Below are 22,451 nucleotides of genomic sequence, written 5' to 3' on the forward strand. Positions count from 1 at the left end.
TAGGTATCCACATTCAAGGTTGCTCCTGAATATCCACTGGAAGCACCCATTCAGAATCGTTGGGAGTCTTTCATATAAAGAGCAGCACGGTTGTGTTAGTTCCAATCCTGCTTGGATAAGGCATACGTATAACTGGAAAGGATTAGCCCCCAGTTCAGATACAAAGTGAAAATGGATGTGTGAATTGCTGTGGCATCCTCGAAGCTGCTGGAATTGGGATGTGGGGATGTTCAACGTTTGAATGTATACCTTTGGCCTATAAGGCTCTTTTGAAGGATTGAGTGCCATTTGTGTTTTGTGAGTAATAAATGCCACTATACGGTTGCTTAAAACCTGCATTTAAACACGAGTCCATAAATCCATACAAGGGGCGTATACGTTCCGATCTTTCTGCTAATGGACCTCCAGGTAGTCCAGTAATTCAGGGCAGATATAGCAAAATGTTTCACCATAGATGCTGTTTGAGCTTGAGCCATACACAAGTGTAGTGTTTAAACACAGACCACCCCTTCCGTCTTACTCCAGCCGTGTGACTGGCTGCTATGCATCAATTACATGTAACTGTGAACCATTAACAGACCCTGGGTTTCAGGCCAAACTCCTGCGGGTTCCCTGCCGTGCCTGCAATCGTAGGGTTAATTAACAGTTAAACCTTTTGAAGAATGGGCTTTTGTGAAGCAGGGTGCTGGATGTAATTATTAGCACTGGACCAGACCACATTGGCAATTCATCTTAGCATTGGACTGGGACTTACCTCATCAAATACAATCTTTGTGATGTCCCAGTCTGATAAACAGCAGGCCCTGGGCTCCTCAAGGCATGCTCGGGTGGAGCAGAAGGTGATTTGGTACTTTGTCTGCAAAAATGCCGTATCCTGAGGGCATTGTTGGGTGGTAACATCCCTTGACCCAAATTGATGGGCTTGAGTGAAGTGGGGGCTTTTTGACGATGCCATAGGGATGTTGCCACCTGGTAATGGCATGTGGGGAGGAGGGGGTCTGGCATTCATTGTGTTTAGAACATTCCACCCATCATTGTGGGCAGAATGTTCTGTTTAATGTGTTTCCTTTCCTCGTTTTAGAGTATTCTACAATAGCCATTCCTGGACCCCTGGGATTAGTTTGTATATGAAGTCACGCTATTCAGAAGTTAAATTGCAAATTGCCTTTATTTTCCTTTCTCGTGGCAAAACATTCTGCCCGTTGAACATTACCTAATGCGATAGCACAAAACATTACCCTCTGATTGTTGGCATCGTTTTAGTGCAAGTTGATAGAATGCTAGGTGCTGATTGAGCAGTTGTGTTGGAGACCACTTCAGACAATAGCATCCTAACAGGATGAACCAATGACCTTATGAGTGGAAATCAACAATGTCAAAAATGTGTTGATTTCCCCAGAATACCACCATCCCCTAGCCCTGATTAGATCCCCTGCCCCCTTGCACTGCTTGCTCCCGCCTCCCATGACGATCCATGTTGCAAACTCTGTACCTAACCTTCTAGTTATCTTCTTATAATGACCAGCTGCATGGAAAAAATGTGTGCACAGTTCTGCTGCTAGAAATGAATTATTTCTATTGATTGGTTCTACCACACACTTACACTTTTATTTCCGATCCAAATACCCTGTGGTCCGTGGGGGCACTGTTGCTCCCACCCTAGTTCTATATTTTAGCAGTGCCGTGACCTGAGCCCTCTTGTGCATCATACTGTGTCCTTCATTGTCACTGTGTACCCATTTGTTTATCATCTGGGAAGGCACCTGCTGTTTGAAGAGCAACTTCATGGCCATAAGAAAATACTCCTTCAACAATTAATTGGACTCCGTTTAGCATCCCTTTCCATCCTTCATTCCGTGAGGATTTCTGCCCAGCAGTAACAATAACATTCCATTAAACGAAGACTGCAGCCTTTAGCTAAACCATGATACTCTGCAGCTTTCTATAACCAGACACCACCCCCCCACACCCCTCGGATTGAACATTACACCCCCCCTCCCACCCCGGATAGACCGTTTCCTCCTCCCGCCACTTTGGATTGAACACTCCCCCCCCCCCCCACACTGGATAGAATATTCCAGCTCTCCAATCCGCATTGGTTTAAAAAATGGAGGAAGGACTGACAAGATGGTCTGACTCTCCTTGGAGGCACCATGAACGAAGTTCCAATACTGCAGACTGGAAACTGAACTTGAAGCTGCTGACCGGGACGTGTTCGGAGAAAGGATGGCATCCTGACTGGTCTGACGAGCACCAGCAGACTGGAGAGGGAAGAGAAGCACTGGTGCAGGAAGGTGCCAAACCGCGCTGTGGGAAGAAGACACAGCCTGGCTCCAGGGAAGTGTTGCAGAGCTGCGGAAGTCGGTGTGCGAAAAGGAGAAAGGAAGGTGTTGGACGCCTCGGGGAAGACCGAGACCGATGCCTGGAACCAGGAGCCCACTTTGAAGGTACGGGGGCTGCCTGGGTCCAAACAATGAAACGCTGTTTAGAGCCTGGGACCCAAAAGACTATCCCTGGCAGGATAGCGAACCTTCATCATAAACTTTATTTGGCCATATGCCATCAAAGTTCAGCCTAACGAAACAATTCTAAAATTTCAACATAAGAATACCACAATGAAGGGGAAAATGGAGTAAATGGAAGAAAACGAGCACCATTTACAGGTTCAGATACCCAGATCACAACATCTCCTAGCTGCCCTTGTACCCAGGGTTGTCAAGTTTTCTCCAGATAGAACAGTTTTGGATGGAGCGTTTCCAAGGGGGCATACCGATATCATGTAGGGGTGCAAACTCAAAACAATCCAGCTGTTGACCACCCTGCCATGACGCACAGACCTTCACAGGACATCCCTGGTCAATTGCTCTTTCCTAAGGGACAATTTAACAGAGTCAACATGCGAATCTCCATCCGTGGACATTATGATGCACCCCATCATGTCATCGCTGGACACAAAGTGAGATTTCTCCACAGTACGAATCCAATGGAGGGATAGTGTACCAGTGATAGTGACCACTATAAAGAGTGAGTGAGATTAGGTCTGGGACCCGCTAAAGGAGACCAGAGTTCCTCCATTGCCATTCTTCTTCATGGCAGTACTTGGCAGGGTAGTGTAGCAGGTCTGCCCACCCGAGCCACTGACGAGGCTCATAATAAGTGAGAAAGGCCAGGGCAAGGGAGTCCTTCCCCCTTGTGTTGAGAGCTGTCTTGTGCAGCCTGGGAAAGGGGAAGGGAGACATTCCTCCTGGCATTGAGAACTGAAAGCTTAGACAGGACAAGATGGAAGGGAGACATCCACTGGTATTGTGAATGGACAAAGTGACTTGGAGAGACTTTTTCTTTTCTGGTTTCTGTATACAAAGAAACCACCCAAGAAAAATTTTGGAACTTAAGCTTTGCACCATTCGGAGAGCACATTTCGTCACCATGAGGTGAACATTCACCCACCGTCCAGAAAGGGGAACCATTCTTCTGGATCAAGAAGATCACCATTTTTTTTTAGTTAGTTTAGAATGTTTAGGGACAGAAATAGGTTTTGACAGAGGATGGTGGACTATTGATTTTGACAGACTCCTTAGTGGTTTAGTTGAGGCAGGGAAACACTTTTTTATTTTCATACAAGTCTATAATCGCAATATTGCTACCTCCTGTGTCAGTCTCGTACATCTAAACCCTTACAATATATATTCGAATTACCCTTTGATGTCATCACCTCATCACTACCCAGTCCTAAGGCCTTGCTAAAATCATGTTAATAGCCTGTACTTGTGATCAGAGGTCGAAGTGGGCGGGAGCGGGCGGGAACGGTGCTCCTATACTTTTTTATTTTTCAGTTTCACTGTTCCTATACTTTTATTTTAAAAAGAAACCGTTCCGGAACGGTTTCGTTTTAAAATAAGTGTAGGAAGAAGTTGAAGCTTGCACTTCAGTGCAGTGCACTGAACATTCCCTTAAATAATAGGTGTGTTTTTGTTTAGGGGTTTGGACTGTGTGTGGGAGGGGGTTTGTGGAGAGTGGGGCAGGCTGGCAGGGAACATAGCTCCACTACTTCTTTTCGTACACTTCGACTACTGCTTGCGATCCCCTTTTGGGATGCCGGATTTGCATCTTCACACACCCACATTCAGTTAATTTATTAACTGATCACTTCTCCTTTTTCAGAATCCTTATCTTACAAACCACACGTAAATTTCCCTTGCTTGCCGCATGCTCCTCCGGTGTACAAGTCAACACCCACTGTTGCCATAACAATCCGATATTCTTTGTAATTTTTAGGGTCTGGAGGAGGGCTAAAGAGTATCCTTTGGGGACCAATTGGATCACCTATCTGATCCATGCATTTCTCTTGACCTCCCTACCCCCCTCCGGTGGTACAGTTGCATATTAATATTTCGGGACTGGGGCGTGGTGCCCTTTGGCCTGTGAGCGACACCCTATATTTATCCTTATTCCCACCCCTTATAACACCTCAACCCCATGTGGCATGCATAGAGAACAATGAGGGACACTGTGAGAATTGGTATTTTGTTAACCAGGTGGGCACCCACAAAAATATTTGATCAAACTAGTCCTCTTCAACCACTCTGCTTGTGTCCTTTTGCGTAGTCATGTGTAGCGCGTTTATTGCTTCAGATAAGCTTCTGCTCTGTGTCATTTGAGGGAGCAAACATGCAGCATCTGCTTCCTATCTTTGCACACACTCCTCCTTTCATCGCTGTAATTGTATCTAATATATATTTTGCAGAGTGGATAGCCTATCTGCCCTCAACTATTCCCTGATGGCAGTTAACCCCCTTTCTGTGCCATTGGCCAGCTGCAGTAATTCATAGCGGTTGATATGCAACCATTTGGCGTTCACAGCAGTTTGGATGCTTGGGGCAAGAAGCGACGTAAAACGCTGCTGCTTTATTAAACAGGTGAAACTCCATATGTATCGCTGCTAATCTGTCAGCGGATTCCTGTGACCAGTAATTATTACTGCACCTGTGCCTTTGCAAGTTCAGGGAACTCTTTGTGGATTTGTGATGCACATTTTGAAGAGCGGGATTTTCAGAAAATGGCATAAGGTCGGAGTCACTACGGGCACAGTAACTAGGGAACACGGTCCACCCCAGCGTGGAGGGAACTGGGTATAATCTAGGGTGCTGCAGACCCAATAGTAATCCATGAGCACCGCTGACTCTGCTCGCAGGCTCGGGAGCTCCATAATTCTCTTGCATGCTTTGTTCGTTCCCATGTTGATGCTCCCTTTGGATCTGAAACATAAGGAAGATTGTGTGAGGACCTTTTATTTGTACTTGTTGCTTATTTTCATCAGTCCTGGTCAATGCCTAAACATTGCTGTTCCTGGTGCCAAAACACCTACTTTTTCTTGTAATTTTCTGAAGGAAAATCTTCTCCCCCCCCGAATACAGGGGTGACTGCTGCAGTAGGGACTGTTCCTCCTTTGGTGTTGGGGTTTCTGCAGATGATGCAGACGGTCAGCATTTGCAAGGTGCAACCTGCCTTGATATAAACTTTAAGGAATTGGTAAGTTCTTTAATACCACTGACATTCTTCCCCCAGACCTCTGCAGAGCTGTGAGCATCTGTGATTGCAATTACTGCTCACCTCACTGCTGCACATACAATCTCCTACCTGTAACAATCCTGTGCGGAGTTAGGTGGTGATCCGAGCCAGGCTGGTTTGTGGAGCAAACCAAGCGAGCAGTGCAGCCAGATCTTGCAAAGCGTTTTACACATCTTTGCACTGCGTTCTTTAAGCAAGCCATTGAGGTGCTGCACTATTTTGTTGGCCTGAGGTTGGTATGCAGTGCATCATTTGTGTTTTATGCCCATTGGGGAAGTTATATCTTTGAAGAGGTTGTTAAAAAAATGTTCTCTGTCAGACCTCAACACCTCACAAACACCTGAGCGAGGGAATACCCTCACACACTCTAAATGTAGCTAGCTTATTTGGCATTAGCATTGGCCGAGGGACCTCCAGCACATGGACACACTTCAACAATCAAATAAGGAAAGCTGTTACACCTGGAAATCATATCTATGAAGTTGATCTGTAGATGTCTGAACGGCCCTCAGTGGCATAGCAGGGTTGTTTTTGTGGGTTCGAGTGTGTGCCCAGCGGTGTACCACTGACAGGTCACACAGTTGTTGCTGAATTCTTCTACATGTTCCTGTAAACTTGGAACAAATCATTGTTCCTGGAGGTCCGCTGCAATATACTCTTTGAATGTGTGTGCTGGGTAATGCAGTTGATCCAGGACAAGCGTAAGGGACTCATGGGGCATTACGGGCTTCCCTGTACTGGTCTGTCTCCATATTAGATCTGTGGTTGATGGGGAGTAACCTCTCTTTGTCCGTAGGTCCTGTTCTCGCTGCAGGGTATGTCCCATAGTTTTTATATGGGCCACCGGTAGAGCTTTATGAGGTACTTGTTGCAGAGAAATGTTTATTAACATGGGAACTTGTTCTGTAACATTTGGTAAATGTGCAGCTTCTTGTGCTGCTGTGTCCGCTGCATCATTACCCCGATAATTGAAGTCTGTACTTTTTTTTTTTTTTTTGGTGTGTGCTGCACACACAACTGCTAGTCCTGAGGTAAGGGGCAGTACTTCTATATTGCGGAGGAAGGATCGCTTCGGGGCAACGTGTTTGTCTTGGAGGCAAGACAGCGCAGCGCAACACAGGTTTGAATCCCTGATCCTGTGCTTTGAAACCATGTGCTGGTATTCAGCGTGTTTATAAAAGACTTCTATTAATTTGGAAAATAAATCTGCCTGTTGCACTGGTGTGCCATCTCTTTTCGTGAACCTTCTCTCCCATCTGAAAAATCCTGAGTGCACTGTGGATGTGGCATATGCTGAATGTGAATAGATGGTAACACAACATCCTTTTGACACTTCTTTTGCCATTTTTAATGCCACCAGTTCTGTTGCTTGTGCAGAATTGTGTAGGGGCAGTCCTAATGTTGACATTACCTCAACCCCTCCCCCCACCCCCGCTCATAGTGCACTATGACTGCCCCCATTTGCCAATAACCAGACTTCTGATCGATCTTCAATGAAAAGTATCTCTCCTTCCTCTAAGGGATCTTCTTTAACTGTTCTGAGAGTGTCTAATGTGTCCTGGTAGTCAGTACATTTGTGTACATGGTACCCTTCCTGCACTGACTCGGCGAGAAATGTAGATGGATTAACAATGTGGAATCTCACTATGTTAATGGAATTATTGGACAGTATTACCTCATACCCTAAAGCTCGTTTGGTGGTAAAGGGAGACTTGGATTTGTCCAAGTTGGCAAATCCTGCGCGCTCCACATAGAGCGTCACTGGACATCCCATAGTGATCATGGATGATTTCTGTACTACAAATGCTGCTGCGAATGCGTGTACACATTGAAAGGGAAATGCTGCTGAGAGTGCGTGTTCACATTGAAAGTGTTTCCCTGCAGGACTGCTCTAGATGACCACTATAATGAGCCAAAGGCTTGTGTTCTTGGGAGGTCTCCTGGGTGAGGACAGCCGTCATTACCTGACGATTGGAATGGGAGAAAAGAAAAATCATTTTCGTATAATCTGGAGTTTGTAAAACAGGTTCCTTGCTAAGTGCATTTTTTAATTTGTGGAAGGAATCTATCATTTCCGCTGTCCAATTTATGGGGCCCTTTCCTATCTGCTTCCTTCAGCCCCTGGATGTGGAGCTTGGTTTTGGTGGAATAATCAAAAATCCAAGACCTGCTGTAATTGCAGTTCCAAAAATTGCTGCATCTCTTTTACTGCATGCGGTTGTGGTGTGTTGTGTATTGCAGTCGCCCTTTCCGGAGTAACCCTGCTCCCATCTGAGGAAATTGTCCTAGATGAACAACTTCTTTTTGGCAGTTCTGCACTGCAGTTTGTCCTTCTCAACCTTGTATCCCCTTTCGGCCAATAGTGTCGGAGTGTTGCTGACTCCTCTCTTCACTGCTCTTAGGTGGTGCTGCACACTAAGAAACCATCAACGTATTAAGTCACTGTGTTAGGCGTTTTTTCAAGTTACCTAAACCCATTTGTAGTGATCTGTTGAAAACACTTGCAGATTCACAGCACCCTTGTGGGAAAGGAGTGTGTTGGAACCTGATCCTGCAGTAGGTAAGCACAGTGATACTTTGAGTCTGGCTGCAATGGAGTCGAGAAAACCTAATTCTTTAAATCTGTTACTGTGAAATGCTTCGCTCCTGTGGCAATGTTACACAAGATGGTGTCTGGATTCGGGGCCACTTGAATCATCCCCCAAGACCGTTCTTTCACTTACTTTACAGGATATATGGTGTGTTGCATGGGGATTCTGATAACTTAATAATGCCTTGTCCTAGCAGACCAAAATTGTTTCATAAATTCCCTCAGCAGCTTCCCGTGACGGCGGTGGCAGGGGGGTGGGGGGCTTCTGTTTTACTCTAGGTAACATTGCCCCTTGTTTCAGCTTGATGCAGACCACCCCGATTCCCTTCAGCAGGCAGACATTGTGGGGGCCGCTGGTCCATATTCCTCTGGGCACCTTGTGTGCTGGTAATGCTTTTGTGATGAGTACTACAACCAACTGACATGGTATGCAATATTGAAACCGCATTTTCACTGCATCGTCATCCGTAAAGAGCTTTTCATCCATCAAGTCTGTCAATCATTGTGTTGGGCCAACGCATAAGACAGTGTGCCATTCAGTACCTTCACGGTCTGCCCTGCAAAATTACCATGTCTTTATTTGTCGCCGCTGCTTCTAAGTGGATGATGATGATAGTGGTGGCTGGTGTTACTTATTTGTACACTTTTGGTCTGAAAAAGAATTTGGTGGTAATTGAAATGTTTGGTCCTTAATCCTGGGCACCCATCCTAATAATACTTGTACTTCATAAAGGAATAACTCTGGGTAGAGTGGTGCACCTTGCAAAGTGCTATGTGCGCAGAATGCTTGTATCAGTGCTGCTGCCCGAGTATAACGGATGCCTGTAGTGGAACACACCATATCCAAGGGCACTACAATTTCTTGTGTACCTATGGTAAGAAATACATTGTCAGTGATAGGAACTGTTACAACAGCCCCAGAAAAACTGTGCGTGCCCATTACTTTGTGTGACAGGGGAAACTTGCCTCCCTAATACAGGACTGGATAGTTCCTGTGTCGATCGAAAATCCAAATTCATTGTTGCCGATCTTCACTGCAACCTCTGGTTCCTCTTCTGGGTCTTCAGTTACCGAAAGGACTGGGCACGCCAGAGTTTCTGTGGGCTGTCCTATTGGGAGGTTGTGGATGCCCCAGGGGATGAGAGGAGGCTTCCCCCGAACACTGTCACTCTTGTATAGTGTGGTAATGCTTTCTGATTAACAAATTGTCCCATTGTTGGGCCGGTGATTGTGCTTGGAGGGTGTTCGGTTGTGGGTATTGGGGGCAACTGCTGTTGCTGGAAAGTGTTTGGCGGAGCTTGTGCGACCGGGGGCAGCTGCTGCATTGTATGTTCACCATTTGTGGGAAAACATACTTTTATCTGCGGGGGCTGCATCTGTGGCTGTATTGCATCTGTGGCTGTATTGCATCTCTGGCTGTATTGCATCTGTGGCTGTGGGGGTTGCATCTGCTGCTGTGGGTCATAGGTAAGAGTCTGATATGCTAAGGGTGCCCCCTGGCCATATGTTGCTTGGGGACTGCTCCTACAGTATCTCGCAAAGTGTCCCACTTTCCCACAAATAAAACATGGACCTCTAAACCTGGGTCTCGCTCCTCCATATCCAAATCCCCCCACCCCCTCTGGAAGTTTCCCGCTCCATGTGGAAAATACCCTCCTTGTGGGAAATTTCCACTGTGTACACTGTCCCCCTTGCTGATTATACCTTTGCAGGTAATACACCCCCCCACCTGTGGATATTACCCCTCCTGCTGTTCGAAACCCTGGTTGTGCCCCACACCACCCTCGCACATTGTTGAGCTCCGGTTGTCCTTGAACAGTGTTTGTACTTACTGCCCTTCTATGCTTAATTTAGCCAAGTTCTTAAAATTCTTTCAAATGGAAAAAAACAGATTTTAGGTCATCCCAGAAGCCTTTCTTGGGGGGGCTCTCGGGCAATACAACCTTGTCTTTGCTCAAGCCGCTGGTCGGAACATATAATTAGGCTGAAGCCCGTTTGCATGTCAGTCACATGTTTTTGGCTGTGAGTTTGGATCTGGTTTTAGGGATAAACGCTGATTTGCCAGACTCATTCCTCCATTTGGACCCATGCCAGCACATTGGGTCTTAACAAGTATTGGCACGTGGAGATGCTTATTGACAAAGACAGTCACTAACTGTTATTGACTGCATTCTAAACCTTCTGTCTTCAGAAGCAGACAGGGAAACAACAATGCTATTTCCAAGCAATATCTTTTTCAACAAGTCTCTCTCTGCGAGCACCTTTTTGGCCTACAACATGCTTTAAACACATGACAAAGATAGCTAAAACATTGAAAAATGTATTCACTTTCTTTTGGTGCACAGAGAAATAGTTTGCTTTTATATATCACCTAATGCATGCTCATGTTAAATTTGTTCCAGTTCATTGAAGTTGCAATTAAAATGCTTAACTTTTGAAGACAACCACATTATTTAAACACTACAAAATAAAACCACATTCAATTTACAAACTATTTACTTTTCTCACTCTGAAAGTAACATTTCCCCACCAAAACATGTATTGCTATTACCAGCATGCTAATACCCTTACAGACCTCTGGAGGGGGTCATTGTTGCTTGTGTTAATGCCATTTCCCCAGCTTGTGGCCTGAGGTGAAGTTATCGGGTGTTGATGATCCCTCCCTCTGTCTATAAGGCATTATGCGAGTAGCAAATCTGCTCTCAAAGCCTTGGAGTGTTGGCTGGAAACACGTTGGGGCAGGCTACGTTTTTGGTAAATATGCCCCATAGTGCAGATGCTTTAGAAGGTTGCTTTTGGTAAAATTAGGACTTTGAGTACTGCGCTACTGCTGTGAGGTTCAAGAGCTTCAATTCTGAGGCAATTGCCAAAGAAGCACAGTTTTTTTTAAAGTTTTATCTCTGCAGATTTACTTGTTGTGTTGGACAAGATTAACATACTATATATTTTGGAAGAAGGAGATTCCTAGCATTGCTGTTTGTTGGAAAATAGCGTGGCATGTGCATCCTCTGGGAAGTGATCTGGCACATGAAATATCAATATTCAAAGCGTTTCCATGTGTAGTCCCATTTTTTTTAAATGAATATCCTGAACATTCAAATATGGACTGCACACCAAGGCAGATCTTCTGTATCTGTCCTTCTGGCCAATCCCTGTTGTGATTTAGTGATGGTTTTGAGGGGGGTGGGGGAGTACATATTGCAGTGAGAGAGGCTGCAGGTTAACTTTGTAGAGCACAGTTAAACAGATCTTTACGTATAGTTAGGGGGAAATTGTAGCCCCATACAGTGTTTGTATGAGTGCACCAATCTTGGTTCCAGTCCATGTCAATCATTAAGTGACCCTCCAGGTGTTTGGGACTTCTACTTCCATCATTCTTAGCCAGCATGGCCAGTGGTGAAAGATCATGGGTGTTGTAGTCCAAAACATCTGGAAACCTACATAACCATAGTAGGCTGTACATCGCTGAATATGTCTCAGCAATACAATACATCAACAAACAACCTTCATAATCATCCCTATGGAAAAATGAAACTAGAAAATGAAAAAAAAGAGAAGGAATCACAAGCCAACACAGACAACAAAACGCACCTCAAACGCGCACACACATGCCACATTCCCCCCAACTAAGCCTTCATCAAATACCTCCATATCATCCACCACAGAAGCCCACCCTTAGCCATATAGGTCGTTAAAAGGCCACCATATTTCTAAATAAGTCCTCCCGATTCTGTTTCAGAAGCATACATTTCTCATAACTGGATAAAACCTATAAGTCGGCCTACCAGCCCTCCACCTTTTGGCTTTTTTTTCTAGTCTTCCACACTCTCAAAACCTGCTTAACCGCCACCACCAAGGCTTTCTTTATCCAGAACTCAAAACTACGAGACACACCACATCTCCCACTAGTCGACAGCAAAAGTACCAGAAGAGGTGACCTTGGAAACGTCACATTCATAACCACATCCAACCTTTTTAACATACCCCCAACCCCCTAGCTTCAACAACCCGGGAGCAATCCAGCAACTTGCCCCTTTTCCTACCACTTCAGTTTCTGACAGCAGAGCAGGTGCTGGCTGGGGGGGGAAAGCAAATAAGTTGGATGGTAGGTCTCTTTGTGGTGCCCCAACTAGTCAGTCACAGCAACCTGTGTTCTAAAAAGCTTCCTTCCAATTTCTATGACCATAAAAGTGAAGTACCAAAAAAGAGCAATGTGCTCCTGTTTGCATCTTAATAGATAGGGACAAGCCTGTAAATCTTGTGTTGAAAAGCATTGCCTTCAATTATCAATATTTGGAATCTACTGGCCTATGGGAATTTTGCAGTTCGTAGACATGGCAACAATTTTTATCCTCTATGGCAAGCCATTTAAAACAAGACTGTTCTACTGGAGGATGGGCCAGGGAACCTCATTGTTATGAATTTATAGTTTATAAAGGTTTTACAAGATGGTGGCCAGGAGGGGGTAGTGCCGTAGGAGCTCCATGAAACGAGGTTGGACAATCCAAGTTGAATCCCGTCATCCAGGTAAACCTCACTTGGTTTCACGTGGAGGAGATGGTGGTGAGTAGCTTAATGTATTTGGGGTGCGTATTTGATACATTGAGGCCTTAAGAGTCAGGAGGTTTGTGTGAAGGTGACCTGGAGCTCTTCTCTTTTGTTTTTGGGGAGCTGGTAATGGCAACCAACCGCTTGGCGTACAGTTTTTTTTTTTACTGCATGGTGTGTGGATCTTGGGAAGTCCCACTGGCTGTTACATGGAGTGTGGGGATCTGCACCCCTAATGAATTAATACAATTGTTGGGGGAGCAAAGGCTTCTGCAGTGGACACAACACTAACTGATGTGACTTTGGTATCAGAAGAGGGGAAGGAACAGATGGCATGTGGTCTGTAGGAGTGCTGAAGTCCTGGGGATCAGGGAAAAGTGACTAGGGGTGTGGGGGAGTTGCTGATGGAGAGAATATGATGCTTCTGAGGGAGAGCGGGGGGGATTGGTGGTGAATACTGAGCGTTGGACAAGCTTTGCCACCTTGTTTTGCACAGGCTGACCCAGACTCAACAGTTGGATCTCTGTGCTTACATAAGAGTTGCAGGATACTGAGGGATGCATAGGTGATGGGAGGGGACTGTGGGTGGGGTGGTAGAGACTTGACGAGGTGGGATACCATGGTGATTACATGCCCTTTTATCCCATTCTAGCAGGGTGCCATGATGGGCTTTGATTATTTGGAGTTGGAAAGCTGAGGGATATAATGGGCCTTGGCTTTTGTTTTCGCTCCCATCAGGATTGAGTGCATTTGGGACAGAGGCAGGGTGGCATGGTGGCATGGTGGGGGAACAAGAGGCCTGGGGGAGTTTCAGGAGGGTGATATGCAGTTGGGAGGGGGTTGGGGGTCTTGGGTGGTCTAGTGGGAGCAGGGAGGTGGATGGAAGAGTGTGTGGGCCTTCTTGTAGATGGGTTCCTCTGCTGCTGAGCACTAGGCATTGGGATGTGCTGGGTATTCTTCATAGTGGGGGACTCTCTGCTAGGTCGGCTCATGGGCAGGTCAGACTGTCTTGTCCTCTGTTTGTATGAGCGTGTTTATGTCCTTGCACCCTGATGCCTGTGTGCCGCTGGTGCATTATAAATAATAAATAATGGCAGTAGGGGGGTTGCTGGAATAGGGGGTGTGGGCTTTCCCAGAGAAGGGGTTCCTTAGGAGGCCAAGGTTCTTGTTGTACGACATGTGATACGTTGTGTCGTATAGTGAAGATGCCACCACCGCAGGAGACTCTCTAAGGGGTGGTGTATTTTGCTAGAGGGGGTGACTAAGTCCAGAGTACGACCAGGTCATGTTTAACTTGTTTGATTCCATGTGCCTTGCGTGGTGCTGGGCGTGATCAGCAATGAGGGGTGTAGGGGGCTGTTGGATGGGCCTGCCCATCTTCCCTCTCCTTTTGAAGTGCGTTCATACTCTGTTTCCTCAGAGTGGTAGAGATGAGATGAGATGGGTATGTATAGGCGTGAGCTCGGTTTTAATCTTCAGAGTGAGATTAAAATTCAGGGATGGGAGGCATGGTGGGGAGGAGTAGCACAGGGCCTTGGGAGGTGTGGGGGACACTGATGGGCCTAGTGGGAGCATGGAAAGTTGATGGAGTAAAATGTATGGATCTTGTTGGAATTTGTGTTTCAATGCAGGTGGGGGCTTAGGGCCGCTCAGTGGTGAGGGGCTGAGATGGGAATGCTTGTGAGAGCATGGCAATGGTTAAAATGAAGTGCCTGGGCCTTCCTGGAGAATGGTATCCAGGGCAGGCCATGGGTCTCATTGCTCCACATCGTGTGTGCAGGATGTTCAGCCTCGCAGTGGAGATACAGCGGCTCCCCAGTGGGTGGAGGATTGGTTTGTCAAGGGGTGACTAACCCCATATTACCATGCTCTCTGCTGATATGATGTGAAGGTCGGGTGGGGGGGGGGGGAGACTGAAGCCAAGGTTTTTGTGGAATTCTTGGGGTATCTAGTCAATTCATCTAAACCCATTCCATCGAAATTTTTCCATCTGAAAAAATGTCCAACTAATGCATGTTTTTGGGGGGGGTGAAGGGTAAATTTTTGTTCAGGTGTATTTTAAAGGGTCAAAAACGGTGGTTTGGGAGGACCCCCCCAAAGAAAATAAAAATGCATTAGATGTACATTTTTTAGATGGAAAAATTTCGATGGAATGGCATTCGATGCAATGGTTTTAGATGAAATGACCATAAACCAATGCTTGGAGCTGACCAATGGCCTAGGTTTGAACAGGTGTCGGGGGACATGAGCCTGGGCATTAATTTCCCACTCGCTTTGCGACTTCCATTCGCTCATTTTTGGGTATATCCATGTTAATCTAGATGTTGAAAGAAATTGGTACGACCAGCTAATAATTTATTTGTTAATGTGTGCTTATTATTTTATTTTTTCTGTACTTCTTACTGCCTCGGGTTCAAATGATGATGGGGGGGGCTAGGGGGCTCATCGTTTGCAGATATTGAGATTTGTGATTTCAAAGCTGTGTGTTTTGCCACAGCTGTACGAATTAATCCCACTGAATCATTGAAGTAATTACAATGTACATATTTGCATATGTGTAGCCTTCAGCATCTCTGCTCGCGAAGTAGCAGTAGGATATGAACACAGTCTCCCACTCTGCTCACACTGCATTTCTACAGCTCATATATGGGAATTCACCATTATGAAGACCACTCCCTTCTCACCATTTGCCGTGGACCCCCCCCCCCCCTTTGCCATTCTGCTCCCATTCGCCCTTTCCTCCGCCTCATTTCCCCTAGCCTTTCACCGTTCCCTTTTCCTTCACCTCTTTGTGCCTCTTCAGAGCCTTGCTTTTCAGCCTTGAGCTCCCAGAAAGCTCTGTGCTGGGGTAGTGGGCACACAATGACCAGCCCTGGACTTTTCAGTCACCAAAAGACTCGATAACCCACCAGCAGCTGTTGTGTGACTGGCAGGCAGCGGGGGGCCTGAGGGCACCCACGCCTGAGGTAATTCCACAAATGTGCGTATGTCTGTTACAATGAGATCTGTGCCCAGATTAATTTATTTATATTGCATATAATTATGATCATTTACCGTTTTATTTATTTCTGTATTTTACAAACGCGGATGGCAAGAGTAAATATTCACTCGGTTTCTAAAATTCCTTTGACTTATTTGGGTTGTTTGATTTGCTAAAGTATGCCTAATAGTATAACCGCTCGCTATCCACGTTTGAAGTCTGTTTTGTCGGCTTTTTAACCTGTTCCATTATTTTTTGTTATTGTTGCTTCATTCACTTGAATGGACTTTCAGTCTTTACCCTGTTCTGGTGCCATTGACTTAAATGTAGCCTGGCTCCTTCTCATAATTGATCTCATTCGGTTGAAGGGAGTCCTTGGAGCATTTTCCCTTTCCCGGCATTGCTACAGAACTATGGCCAACTCGCAGCTTGAGCACTTTAACATATTATTTGATTAAAGTTCATCTGGCTCCCTCTTCCACTCCTTACCTCATACCACTTGTTTTCACGCATTCATCTTTACAATGCCAAATTCTTGGTGCTGACACCCCTTTCAGTTGGTTTGACAAACTGAACCCCCCCCCCCACCCTCTCCCCCTAATACAGGGGTGTTTCTTATAAAACTGCTCTAGTGAAAGCCTCCGCTCGAGCACTTGAGTCCATCTTGGGGCTTGAGGCCAAGGACAAGTCTTGCGGTCCTGCTCTGGATAAGCTGCAAGGCAGAGAGTAGAAGCATGTAGATTTAGAAAGGGCTGTTGCAATAATCTAACCTAGAGAGAACCAGTGCTTGTGAGACTGTGAGCTTCTGGGGGAAGACCAGGAAAGGCAGAATACCGCTGAGGAGGTGCAGTAGGAAGTTTGATTTTTGATAATTATTATAATTTTTATTTTTTTACAGCCATCAGAGATGTGGGCAGAGAAGGAAAGCGTGGAGTCAAAGATGACCCCGAGGTTCTTGGCTTCGCAGGTGGGGGTAGGAGGGCCTAGGGAGGCCGGCCAGAAAGTGCCTGGAAAGGAGGATGAAGGTGTGCCAATGAGGATCTCCGTCTTGCTGGCATTCAGGCAGAGATCGTTGGTGGCACACCAATCCTCAATGGTAGATAGGCAGTCGGAGATGAGGGAAGGAGAGGAGAAGGCCGAGGGAAGCCTGAAAAGGAGTTGTCGTCAGCATAGCACTGAAAGTTGGAGCAGAAAATGGCAATGTGAGGGTTGCTAGGTATTGGTTGAAAGCCAGGGTGAGAGGTTAGACCCCTGCGGAACACCTCTGGTGGGAAGGGAGATAGATGAAAGGAAGGACCCAAGTTTGACCTGAGAGGAAAGCGGGGTATCCAGGCCAGAGCCTAATCTGTGATACCAAGGTTGTCACGGAGACTGTTGAGCAGGATGATATGGTTGACCGTGTCAAAGGCAGAAGAGAGCTTGAGTAGGATGAGGACCGAGGGGATGTTAGAGTCAAGGTTGGAGAGCAGATCTTCACGGATGTTCAGGGGAGCAGTTTCCGTGCTTCTTGCAGCTCTAAAGCCAGACTGATGGTCATGGAGACAACCAACAGAATCGGAGTGAAGGTTAAGCTGCAAGATGGCCGGCTTTTCTAGGAGTTGCCCAGAAAAGGAGTGATGGAGATTGGTCGATAGTTAGGCAAGAAGGGTCAGCAGTGGGTTTCTTGAGAAGAGGGTGCACAAGAGAGTGCTTCAGAGAGGGAGGGTTCCAGAGGTGAAGGAGAAGTTGCAGAAATCAGCCAGGGCAGGAGCGAGGGTGTCAATGTGGTCATTGATGGTTTTGGAAGAAGAGGGAGGAACCTATTTTGACGAGACTTTCATAGATTGGATTTGTCTAGAGACCTCGTCGGGGGAGAAGAGGGGAAAGGAGGAGAAAGAGGGTGGTTGGGGGTGGCTGTAGGAGGGCCAAAGTTAATAGAAGGAGAGGGGGAGGGGACGAGAGGGTGAACCGGATATCCTGGGTTTTACAGACGGATGTGTAAAAGGCCTGGGAAGCGGCAGCAGAGGTAGAGACTGTAGCAGGGTTGGGCAGCTCTTTGCAGATTTTTAGAGTTTGGCTGAGTTGTTAGAGGCTGCAGAGACACGGGCTTGAATGTGGGCTCTCTTAGTATGGATAGAGAGTAACATAACCTAATGAAGCACAGCATTTTGGATGTAGACTGTACAAGAATGTGTGGTCTCAGTTTTTACACCCGCTGGCAGATTGCAAATATTGAGGTAAATGTGTTAAATTGTGCAGATCATTTGGGGCATGAAACGGAATGATCCTTTGTGTTCAGCGCATTTGGCTGACGCAATCAGCCGTTGTCATGTTGGGCAAGTTTATGCCGATGATGCCCAGCGGGCTCTGCACTTTTTCATCAGTCTCAAGTGTGTCATGATGTGGAAATGCAATTATGTACAGGATAAATGGTGGCCGGCGCAGTTAGTAATCTCTCTATTGCCCTACAGGGAGGAGTATAGCGTATCCACTGGATACATTTCAATGCTGGACTAGGGTGCACCAATCTCAGTACCTTGTGCCGCTGTGTGATCTTGGACGCCTTGTCACATTTTCCATACTTCTCACTACTGTGAATGTTTGAACCTGGTGATCCTAAGGCTCAAGCTTTTCACTTGATGCCAGCACACCTCAGTGACTGGCCAACTGGCCCAACACCCTTGATACATGATTATCATGAGGCAACATCAGCGTAAATGCGCGCCCTCGTGATAAATAAGTGTACAGAGCTGCGTGCTGGTGGGGGGGGGTACATCTTGGCACTGCCGCAGAGTGCTCTTGGCCTGCTCTGCGGAAATTCCATTGGCTGGGACTGCCTAGCTATTTAATCAATCAGCCGCTCTTGTTGGCTGATTATGCCTGGATCCTTTCCACATAGCCTCCGTCTGTGGGCCCATAAGCAAATCACTGGATGTCACCCAGAAGTTTAGAGGAAAAGTCTTCACTCCCCATTGTGCATTCTTCTTTCGATTGCCGCTGCAACTCCTGGGAATCCGTCTCCTGACTTTTAGGGACATGCCCCGGCCCCCTGCATCCTTTTTTTAATTCCCATGCATGGAATCCGATATGTGTTTTCCTGAAACTGCTCTTCTCTTCATAGCGCCTCTTCCTGGCTCACTTGCCACATCAATGTAGGCCGTCTCTGGTTGCCAGAAGATGTGGTTGCCATTTGGCATTTATATATCTTTACTCATGACTTCTTTTCTTTCCAAATATTGATTTCTCAACCATGTAAACTTTTAAGCTCCCCTATATTTTGCATTTTCGAGGCCTGTTTTGCACCATTAAAATGCTGTTTATAAATGGGGTTGTGCCTAATGTCGTATTTAGTTTTCGTCCGATTACTGAATAGTTAATCATGCACTCGACCAAAGTCAATTATGAATCTGAATAGGTTTATTTAATCATGTTCCGAATTTGAAACACACTTTTTAAAAAAGATAAGAAAAGCGCAATTTTGATTGTTCTCCCATGTTTCATTTATTTCTCTTTTAATTACTCATCTTTAATTACTCAACATACCATCTTCAATGAAAGCACGCTCAAAATCTTAATGTGCGCGACTGGCGGAATTTCTCGAATTAAAGTTGGCTGCATGGATCGAAATTCTTAATTTTAACTCCAATTGCAGGGATTCAGTACTTTGATTGCAATAAATGTTAGTGAAGCTCCATGAACTTTTGCATACTAACACATTTTGGCTCTGTTTTTCACAGTATTTCTCCCCCCCCCCCCACCAAAAACAAACCAAAACAACCAGGCCGAAGTTCTAAATGGTCGGACTTTTTGCGGGATTTTGTTACCCTTTTTTAAATGGATAAAGGAGGTGGGGGAGTAAGGGTATACATTAAGGTGGGGACGATATGGGTTGATGGCTCCAGAGCGGCCCCCCTGCAATCTTTTTAAAAATACATTTTTTCTGGAATTCCACAAATTTTAAAACTCGTTGTTTTAATTATGATTTTTTTTAACATGGAAGCTTTTTTCACCCCTTCAGCGCGTGTTGTTTTGTCATGTCCTTTAGCAGATTATTTAAGTATATACATTTAAGGATGCATTACAACAGTATTCTACTTTATCTAACATTGCACCTTATATATTCAGCTTTGCTATTGCTATTTATTATATATTTCTGCATTATCATGTTGTATTTACAAAATCCAATACAAAATATTCAACAAAAATAAGCAGAAAGGGAAAGAAAGCATACAACCAAGTGAAGAACAGAATACCAATAAAGTGATGACCAAAAGTAGAGGAGATGTTGCGTATGCAAAATCAGTGCTATTCAAAGTGGCAAGTTTCACGAACGCAAAGTGCTAGTTTGCAATGCATACTGCCATTTGCACTGTGTATCGCACACATAGCTACCTTGCAACTCGCAAGAGATTGACAAGAGTTTTCATCTTTCCTTGCAGCTCACATAGAAATGGATAAATGATTTCTGTCCGTTCATGCAGGGCAAAAGGCGAGGCTACATGCGAAGTGAGTGGGTTCGATCTCCCTACTAGAAGGCACTCCCTCCCCATAGGCCAAATGTGGAAGCGGACTGTCGGAGAGCAGGAGCCCTTCATTTGACGGAATTTACCCAAACCACTTCAAGAAGACTTTGTTGGGCAGTCGTTCAATTCTGGCAAATCTCAATCTATGTCCATTTACTCAAACCCCCCCCCCCCCTCCAACCTCAACACTAGAGGGGTAAAGGGTGTATGGCGCTTTTTTCCTTTTTCTCTCTAGTCCACTCTCCTCCCTACAAAACACGCCGGTACCGTGCCCTCTGCCTCTCTCGCTCCACATAAAATATGCTCTCATCTCACACACCTTTTTGATTAGGCAAGATTGGCCCAGAATGTTGTTGGAGAGATTTCTTCAGTTCCTCCAAGATTTTGTACTTCCTGACGTGCAGCTGACTGGTGACCAGCCCTATTGACTTGGAAGAAGCAGCCTACCTGATGATGGGTCTTCAGACTGCCAAACATCCTCCATTCCTACCAGTTTCACTTTGACTTTCTCGTACACCAAGCTCTGTATACTTCCTCTGGCAGCCAGGGCTTCAGGGGAACTGGAGAGATATCCCAACATGAGGCTCCTCTGAGTGGCCTCTTAGGTCGGGCATGCTGCTATGACTAGCATAACGGACTGCCTCAGCCCTACTGGTCTCCACTACTGGTTGTGAAGACTTGTAGTCTCTCCACAGACCTTTCCTATAGGAACAAACTATGTTCGCCTCACCACTTTCTCTCTCCAATGCACCAACATAGGCCCATAGTCTTCTGTTTAGTCGTGAATGCTTTCACATAACGTTTAGTTTCATTCTTTTTTGCAAGCTACACTCCATATTGCCTCTCGGGTTGATTGTATTCAAATGAGAAGACCAAGTATTTGGCTGGCACCGAATAGTTTTTATTCAGCTCGATCTTGCACAAATACTCAAAAACCGAAGTTCGATCCACTCCGACAGGGTTCGAAATTAAGATTTGATAAGTGGGAGTCAAAACCAGTTCCTGGGTGTTTTTGGCGTTACCCAGTAAGCAGGAGCTACCTCTGAGGAACCAGAACTGTGTATTTGGCACACTAAATCTAATTTCCACATGAGAGGCACACGCTAACCTTTCTGCCATTACCTATGATCCATGGTTCCCAGTGAGGGGTTCGAATACAAAAGGATGAAATGCAATATTTTCGAACCAAAAAAATCTAAAAAAAATAGAATGCCCGTTTTTTTTTTGGGGGGGGGTTCCCCCCCCCCCACCAAAACCCCGTTTTTGGGGGGAAATGCCACTTATTTTTCCTACACGAAACCAAAAAAAGGCATTTGATCATTTTTTTTTCCGATCCTTTTGTTTCGAACATATTGCATTTCGAAACTTTGTATTCGTAGCTTTGACTGGACACCATGATCCATTATGCTTAAATGTATCCTTGAGGTGTTTTAAATTCTTCTTTTCTAACATTCTCAAACACTGAAAGTTAATGTGGCATATGAATGTTTGCTGGGCTCGGGAGCGAAAAGTAGTAGCTCCTGGTAGTTGTTGGTTTCAAGCTGACTAAACTCTCCTAGGGTAGAAGCAGGAGCTAAATAGCTCCCAGCAATATCGTCCCTGCCCCTAGTTACAAAACCCTTTCAGGTGAAGAGCTTGCTGCACTACAGTAGAATGTCATTGGGTCTATCTTTGATAGGACAATCACCCACACTCCCAGTTCAGTTTGTTGCTTTAACCTACTGAGTTGCAAAAAAGTCTGAATTTAGGAATACCTTGTATATTATGTCTACAAGCGATCCATAAGCTTTGCAAGTCTTTCAGAGCACTTCAGATTTAATCTCAATCTTTGGTACTTCTTGATTGACCATGCATCCCTTAAAACTCCTCAAAGCCCTGTAAAGTGCATCCTTATATGTGATAATGAACACCCTCTGCCTTACCTTTTTAACTTCTATCAGGGGACAAAAATATAAAAGTTGCAAACTACTAGCCAGCCATCAAAAGCCCCTTGCCACCTCAATTCTAGATATACAGACAGCACACCATGTCTTACTCGCCAATGGACGAGTGCACGTTTTGAGCCCTGTTTCCATCGTACACTACCTAGTATTTTGTTCTCTGGTTAATTCTTCGTGTCTCTAACTGTGACCCATTCTCGTGCCTACTGGGAATTCGGAGCTCTTTTACTCTTGCTTTCTTTTTTTTTGTATCGGATGCTTTGAATTTGTACCTTCTCCCTCCGAGCATCCTGGATCTGATCCAGTCTGGGGCGCATTCAGGC

At 45.5% G+C, this 22,451-nt stretch overlaps 1 protein-coding gene across 3 annotated transcripts in view; it reads left to right on the top strand.

Moving 5' to 3' along the window:
- Positions 1-22,451, top strand: part of LOC138491968 (dihydropyrimidinase-related protein 2) — a 581,041-nt gene that overhangs the window by 305,862 nt on the left and 252,728 nt on the right. The window lies entirely within an intron of this gene.

This window comes from Ambystoma mexicanum, chromosome 10 (genome assembly GCF_040938575.1).
Source record: "Ambystoma mexicanum isolate Mex_15411 chromosome 10, UKY_AmexF1_1, whole genome shotgun sequence".
Classification (NCBI taxonomy): Eukaryota; Metazoa; Chordata; class Amphibia; order Caudata; family Ambystomatidae; genus Ambystoma; species Ambystoma mexicanum.